We start from the raw sequence: 8,497 nt of genomic DNA on the forward strand, positions 1-8,497 counted from the left end.
TTCTGTTTTCTGGGTTTATGTATTTTGTTTTGTGTCTTTCTGTTTTGGATATCCTTCTGTAAGTGAGTCCAGAATCAGTATGAGACTGTAGGTGGTCTGAGTAAATGCGCCCGAGATGATCACAGGCAGGGTACCCGAGAAGACGTTCCACGGCCCATCCGTATGGGAATGGATCTCCCTGGTTACTTTGTGTATGGGACCAAATCCCTCCGGTTTCTATAAAAAGACAGAGAGGGTTGCACCCACATTCCACCATGAAGAAGGTGTCTTTGGTTAAGTCTTTCCTCCAGGTTCCAGGAGGACTCTTATTCTGTGTACTATTTTGCTTTTCTCTTTTGTCCATTGTCTTTCTGACTTATGAAACTGATATAATGGGACAAATTCAAAGCACGAATTCTTTGACTTTGATATTGGTAGGGCCACAGCATAGGGTTTGGGAATAAAATGGGGGGGGGGGATATTATACTGAAAGGAATGAGACAAACAACCTCTACCTGCCTTGAACATTTCATTGAAAAGAGGCAGCTGTGGCCCATAGTGCAGGAGCAATGCAGGCGGGCAGGGCTGGGTTTGCCCAGATATGCCATACAAGCATGGGTGGAGTCGTCAGGTGTGGCCCCCACAGCCAGTCCTGGGGGTTGCCCGCCTCAACTTCTGTCTAAACTTGGCCATGGCTTGGCCCTGTGGGCCATGGGTGGGGAGTCACTGCCCAAGGCTGCTAAGCTATACTGCTGTGACTTGTCTCCACCAGACCTGCTTTGGTCATTCAGATCCAATGGGTTATAATATCTGCCATCATTTAGAGGGGTTGGATACAAATTATTACTGGTTAGGTAAGAAAAAACTACTATTAGTCTCAGATGCTTCACACTGGTATTGAGGTAAATTTAGAATTATTTTTGTTGTATATACACATTTGTGTTCTTGCTTAATATATTATAGCTATAAAATGTATTCTAAACTCCTGAGAAAAACCACAAGAAAGACTTTGGTGAAAGTTTTTATATTATCTGGAAAGCAAGAGAGAAGGCAGGAGACTGAACAAATGAAGAGAGGGAAAGGAAAAGAAGAGTTTGTCTGAAGTCAGAGGAACAGATTCGAGGTATATAGAAAGTTGTAGAAAGCCAGAGGGGATAGGAACTGTTTTCTGTGGTTTCTCATACTTGCAAATACCGAAATTGAAAAACAAAACAAAACAAAAAACAAAGTAGAACAGCCAAAAAAGTTGGACTTGGTTTATATGAACATTCTGTACCTTGAGATTTAAAAATTTATTTTGTTATGTATGGTTAAAAATCTGGTTAGATAAAAAGTTAAAACTAGTAACACTAAAAATTAATAATTAAAATCTATGCATAGGTAATTTTGAAGAAACCATATGATGTGGTTCCAATTTGGATTGTCACTACTTTTTAGTCGGTCACATGGTTGTCATTCTGCTGGAGTTAAAATAAGATGACTATCACAGGATTTATTTCACTGCCATCGTGACTAGAGATGACCACGCATGGGCCTGACTAGGAAACAACAGATCTCCAAGATAAATTTGGATTGGGATAGATTTTTATGTGATAATTCATGGCCTGTCCTAAATATAAGGTTCATTAAAAAAATAAAATTTAAAATCTTAAAGCTGCTCCTCAATACTTTTATACTCAAAAATGTAGTTTGCTGGCCAGCTAAACTTTGTAATTTAAAAGTCATCCAGGTGACAATGGTTTCAGAGACATGAAGGAACCACAGGAAACAGCTGAGATTTGCAAATGTATGGCAGGACTGGAGTTCTAAGGAGAGTCCAGTTGCAGGGATGGACCTTAATAGTTTTAGAAATGTCAGTGCCTGTGACAGTCACCAGAAGCACGAGCTACAGTGAAATGGAGCAGGCTATGTATATACTGCCAACAGCGGGGACAAAGAGGTGATCCAAGCCTCCCCCAAAAAAGGAAGTATTTTATTTTTAATATTTCAGAAAGTCATTTAACAGATTTTGAATTTTTAAAGAACATTTAAAAAATATTTAAATTTATAAGACTCTGGGATATCAGTGCTTATAAAATGTTTTATACTGTTAATATTTGGACCTAAAGACTAAGAATTAAGGTCAGCCATAAGCACCAAATGTTTTTTGAGAACTAAGCAAAAGTCTTCTTTTTCAAATTCTAATACAACACAATTAAATTTTTTACTTAAAATTTTTTTTACCCAGGAAGAAACATTAATCCCAAACATCTCCAATAGCTTGTGCTCACAGGCTAGTCACAAAGTCCATCCATAAGCAGTATGTCCAAATTCAAAAGTGGACAAAATAAGTCTCTTGCTGGTAGTCAGACTATGAAACCCTCTACAACTTACAAAAAATACAGTTTTCGGGGTCATGTGTACGTGTCTTCTGATGAGTGACATCATACTTTCTAGTATGGTCTCCAAGGCATCCAGGATCCCATTAAGACAACTGTCATAAGAAAAGCCATAGACAGGACTTCTGTGTGAAAGTCCGGGGGTGCTTGGAGTATTATCTATGTATTTATTATCTATTTTAAGTGTGTGTTTCAGGGCTTGCTTTTTAAACTTTGTTATGGTGGAGGTGGGGTGTTTTGCGTGGCGGTGAGAGTGGACGGTGCACATGCTACGATGTACATGTAAAGGTCAAAGGATGACCTGTGGAGTGGGTTCTCTCCACCGTCACATGGGCTTCTGGGATCTCACTTAGACCATCAAGATGGTGCAGCAGGCATCTTTACAGAACCTTCCCATGTTTGTTGCTGGCCCTGCTTGTTTTTGTTGTGGTTGAAGGGTGTCTATCTATGTAACCTATACAAGCCTAGGAGTTATAATCTTTTTGCCTCAGCCTCCAGAATGTTGAATTTTTTTTAATTTTATTGATATTTATTGAGCTCTACATCTTTCTCTGCTCCCCCCCCCCTCCCGCTTCTCCCTTCCCCTTCAACCTTCTCCCAAGGTCCCCATGCTCCCAATTTACTCAGGAGATCTTGTATTTCTCTATTTCCCATGTAGATTAGATCTAAGTCTTTCTTACTGTCCTCATTGTTGTCTAAGTTCTCTGGGATTGTGGTTTGTAGGCTGGCTTTCTTTGCTTTATGTTTAAAAACCACCTATGAGTGAGTACATCTGATAATTGTCTTTCTGTGTCTGGGTTACCTCACTCAAAATAAGGTTTTCTAGCTCCATCCATTTTTCTGCAAAATTCAAGCTATTGTTATTTTTCTCTGCTGTGTAGTACTCCATTATGTAAATGTACCACAGTTTCCTTATCCATTCTTCGGTCAAGGGGCATTTAGGTTGTTTCCAGGTTCTGGTTCATCCCATTTATCATCTCTGTAAAGAAGGGCTACTGATTCTTTTTGAGTTAATCTTGTATCCTGCTACATTACTGAAAGTGTTTGAAAGTTGTAAAAGTTCCTTGGTAGAATTTTTGTGGTTGCTTATGTAAACTATCATATCATCAGCAAATAGTGAAAGTTTGACTTCTTTTCCAACTTGTATCCCCTTGATCTCCTTTTGGTGTCTTATTGCTCTAGCTAGAACCTTAAGAACTATATTGAATAGATATGGAGAGAGCAGACAACCTTGTCTTGTTCCTGATTTCAGTGGAATCGCTGGGAGTTTCTCTCCATTTAGTTTGATGTTGGCTATTGGCTTGTTGTATATTGCCTTTATTATGTTTAGGTATGTTCCTTGTATCCCTGTTCTCTCCAAGACCTTTATCATGAAGGGATGTTGTATTTTTGTTGAAGGCTTTTTCAGCATCTAATGAGATGATCATGTGTTTTTTTTTCTTTCAGTTGGTTTATATTGTGGATTACATTGACAGATTTTTGTATGTTGAACCATCCCTGCATCTCTGGGATGAGGCCAACTTCTTCATGGTGGATAATATTTCTGATGTGTTTTTGGATTCAGTTTGCCAGTATTTTATTGAGTATTTTTGTATCAATGTTCATGAGTGAGATTGGTCTGTAATTTTCTTTCTTAGTAATGTCTTTGTGTGGTTTGGGTATCAGGGTAATTGTAGCCTTGTAAAAAGAGTTTGGCAATGTTCCTTCTGGTTCTATTGTGGGAACAATTTAAGGAATATTGGTATTAGTTCTTTTTTTTTAACAGACTTAATTCACTTTTATTTTCCTTGTATAAAAACCCTTATGTGGCGGCCACAGATGGAGCCTGGGTCCTCTGAACGGAGACTCTGGCATGGGTTTTCACAAGATGGTCAGTGAATTCCTGATAAGGAGACTTGGTGAACACAGTCTCTTTCCAGAGGTAGGGGGTCAGGTAGCTGTAGGTCTTAGAGATGGCATCAAAGGTGGCCTTGGCCAAGTTGCCCAGGGTGGCAGTACAGCCCCTGGCTGATGTGTAGCATTCATCAATGCCAGCCATCATCAGTAGCTTCTTGGGCACAGGAGCGGAGACTGTGCCAGTGCCTCTGGGGGCAGGGATGAGACGCACCAGCACAGAACCACAGCGACCTGTCACTTTTCACGGAACAGTGTGGGCTTGCTAATCTTGTTCCCCAAGTAGCCTCTCCGCATAGGGACAATGGAAAGCTTGGCCAAGATGATGGCCCCTCAGATGGCAGTTGCTACCTCCTTGGAGCTCTTGACACCGAGACCTATGTGACCACTGTAGTCCCCAATAGCGATGAAAGCCTTGAATCTGGTCCTCTGGGCTGCCCTAGTCTGCTTCTGCACGGGCATGATCTTCAGAACCTCATCCTTTAGGGAAGCTCCCAGGAAAAAGTCAATAATCTCAGACTCCTAAATGGGCAGGGAGAACAAGTAGATCACCTCTAGGGACTTGATTTTCCTGTCCTTAACCAGGCGGCCCAGCTTGGTGACGGGAATCCACTCCTTGTCTTCAGCTTTACCTCCGCGAGCCCAGAGGCCCCTCAGACCGCTGCTGAATCTCCGAGGAAACCACCAAGGCCTCCTAATCCTGGGTCCCCCGGCTCCGCTGCACTGGCATCATCCGCCATTTGATGTTTTCCAGAAGAAGAAGTGGTATTTTCTTTGAAAATCTTGTAGAATTCTGAGCTGAAACCATCTGATCCTGGACTTTTTTGATTGGGACAATTTTGATGACTGTTTTAGCAGTTATAGGTCTATTAGTTTTCCAATTATGTGGAGTACAGGTTTTCAATATATGATCTAATGATTGTCTGGATTTCCTCCATTTCTGTTGTTATGTCCTCGGCTTGTTTCTGATTTTGTTAACTTGGGTATTCTATCTCTGCCTTTTGGGTAGTTTGGATAAAGGTTTGTCTATTTTGTTGATTTTCTCCAAGAACCAACTCTTTTTCTCATTGATTCTTTATCTTGTTGTGTTTGTTTCTATTTTGTTGATTTCAACTCTCAATTTATTTCCTGTTGTTTAGTCCTCCTGGGTGAGTTTGGTTCTTTTCTCTTTAGAGCTTTCAAGTGTTTTGTTAACTCACTAGTGTGGGATTTTTCCAGCTTCTTTATGTAGGCATTTAGTGCTATAAACTTTTCTTATAACACTGCTTTCATTGTGTCCCATAAATTTGGGTATGTTGTGTGGTCATTTTCATTAAATTTTAGGAAGTCTTTAATTTCTCCCTTTATTTCTTCCTTGACACATTGATGATTCAGGTGAGCGTTGTTTAATTTACATGTGTTTGTGGGCTTTCTGGAATTAGTGTTGTTGTTGAATTCTAATTTTAAACCATGGTGATCTGATAAGATATATGGGGTTATTCCATTTTTTTTAATCTGTTGAGGTTTGCTTCCTTATGGAGTATGTGGCCAATTTTTGAGAAGGTTTCATGAGGTTCTGAAAAGAAGGTATGTTCTTTTATGTTTGGATGGAATGTTCTATAGATGTCAGTTAAGTCCATGATTCATGATATCTGTTAGTTCTCTTATTTCTCTGTTAAGTTTCTGTTTGACAGACATGTCCAGTGGTGAGAATGTGGTGTTGAAGTCTCCTACTATTAGTTTGTGGGGTTTAATATTTGATTTAAACTTTAGAAGTGTTTCTTTTACATATGATGGCGCCCTTGTGTTTGGGGCATAGATGTTAAGTTTTGAGATTTCCTCTCGATGGATTTTTCCTGTGACTAATGTGAAATGTCCTACTTTGTCTCTTTTGATTGATTTTAGCTTGAAGTCTATTTTGTTAGATATTAGGATAGCTACACCAGCTTGTTCCTTAGGTCCATTTGATTGGTATATTTTTCCCAACTTTTACTCTTAGGAGATGTCTGTCTTTGAGGTTGAAGTATGTTTCTTGTATGCATCAGAGGGATGGATTCTATTTTCATATCCAATCTGTTAGCCTGTTGTGGCGGACTTCTCGACCGGCGAGAAAGAACAACCACAACACCAGGATTCCACTCAGATCACGCTTTTACTGGAGTGCCCTTGATTGATGGGGAGCATGGAACGAGAGGGCGGGAATACGAGGAACAGGGAGCAGAGGGGAGAGGCAGCAGGAAGCGAAGGGGGGAGGCAGCAGGAAGCGAAGGGCGGGGGGGGGGCGCTTAGGCAGCCGCTTAAATAGGGAATTGGCACATGGGTTGCCCTGTGATTGGCTGCCACCAACAGCTGACACCAGACCACATTGGGATAGGCTCAAGGATCCTCATCCACCGCGCATGCGGGAAGCGGGGACGCGCAGCTCTCAAAGCCATAGCCAAATATGGAGTTGTTTATAACCAACAAGACAGGATGTCGGCGCCATCTTGTAATGGCGATCCTGTCCGGCTCACTACAGCCTGTGTCTTTTTATAGGTGAGTTGAGTCCATTTATATTAGGGGATATTAATGACCAGTGATTGCTAATTCCTGTTATTTTAGTTTTCATTGTTGGTGAAGTTACTGTGTGTGTTTTTCCCTTCTTTGGGATTTGCTGCTGTGGGATCATCTATTTCTGTGTTTTTGGAATGTAGTCAACTTCCTTGGGTTGAAGTTTTCCTTCTAGTACTTTGTGTACGGCTGGGTTTGTTGCTAAGTATTGGTTCAATCTGGTTCTGTCATGGAATATCTTGTTTTTGTCTGTCTATGGTGATTGAAAGTTTTGTTGGCTATAGTAGTCCGGGCTGGCATCTAAGGTCTCTTAATGTCTGCATAACTCTTGGCAGGACATTCTGGTTTTCATTATTTCCATTAAGAAGTCAGGTGTAAGCCGGGTGGTGGTGGCACACGCTTTTAATCCCAGCACTCGGGAGGCAGAGGCAGGCAGATCTCTGTGAGTTTGAGGCCAGCCTGGTTTACAAGAGCTAGTTCCAGGACAGGAACCAAAAAGCTACGGAGAAACCCTGTCTCAAAAAATCAAAAAAAAAAAAAGTCAGGTGTAATTCTGATAGGTCTGCCTTTATATTTTACTCGGCCTTTTCCCTTTGCAGCTCTTAATATTCTTTTTTTCTTATTTTCTATATTTAGTGCTTTATTATGTGGCGAGGGGACTTTTTTTTTTTGATCCAGACTATTTGGTGTTCTGTAAGCTTCTTATATCTTCATGTGCATATCTTTCTTTGGGTTGGAAAATGTTTCTTCTATGATTTTGATGAATATATTTTCTGTGCTTTTGAGTTGGACTTCTTAACCTTTTTCTATCCCTATTATTCTTAGGTTTGGGTTTTTCATGGTATTCCATCTTTTCTGGATATTTTGCATTAAGATTTTGTTAGATTTAATGTTTTCTTTGACCCATGAGTTTATTTCCTCTATAGTATCTTCAGCATTAGAGATTTTCTCTCTTTCATCGCTTGTATGTTTGTGGTTTCTGATCATTTTCTCATAATTTCTGTTTATATAATTGCCTCAGCTTGTATTTACTTTATTGTCTTTATTTTGGTTCAAGTCTTAAATAAGTTCTTTCATCTGTTTGATTGCTTTTTCTTGGTTGTCTTTAAGGGATTTGCTGATTTATTCCAATTTTTGTTTGTCTTTTCCTCCATTCCTTTGAGGGAATTTTTCATTTCCTCTCTAAGGGCCTCAAACATTTTCCTAAAGTTATTTTTTACATCATTTTCTTCTGTTTCATCTATATTTGGTTGTTCAAGTTTTGCTGTTGCAAAGCCACTAGTTTTATTGGTGTTGTGTTGCTCTTTGTGGTGTTGAGTGTGTTCTTACCTTGTCTACCCATTTTTTTCCTCTGATTGGTTAGGGCTGTGTCTTTGGTGATCAATCTTCCAGGTGCCAATGGCTCCAAGTTCAAATGGTTGCTAATAGAATAGTATGGGCCACAGTTCCAGTCCACCTGGAGGTCACTCAGTGTTCCTGGAGGTCGATCAGTGCTGGGGGCATCCTCTGCAATGGGGGGTTTCCTCTGCAATACCAGGAATTGTTCCCATGTAAGTTGCTTGCTAGGGGCTACTCCCACTAAGGTTGCTGCTTTGGGCCTGCTCTGGAAGAGATCGCTGGCTCAGGTCTGCTTCAGTGCAGGTCACTGGCTCATGGCTGCTACCTCAGAGGTCACTGATTCATGTCTGGTCCCACAGAGATCTCTGACTCAGGCCTGC

At 40.5% G+C, this 8,497-nt stretch overlaps 1 pseudogene; it reads right to left on the reverse strand.

Annotated features, from left to right (window-relative positions):
• Window positions 1-4,158: 4,158 nt before the first annotated feature.
• On the reverse strand, window positions 4,159-4,990 carry LOC121438652 (annotated as a pseudogene).
• Between the last annotated feature and the right edge of the window lie 3,507 nt (window positions 4,991-8,497).

The sequence above is a fragment of the Microtus oregoni genome, unplaced genomic scaffold (genome assembly GCF_018167655.1).
Source record: "Microtus oregoni isolate MIOR12 unplaced genomic scaffold, Mior012 000056F_ref0000123, whole genome shotgun sequence".
In the NCBI taxonomy this organism is placed as follows: domain Eukaryota; kingdom Metazoa; phylum Chordata; class Mammalia; order Rodentia; family Cricetidae; genus Microtus; species Microtus oregoni.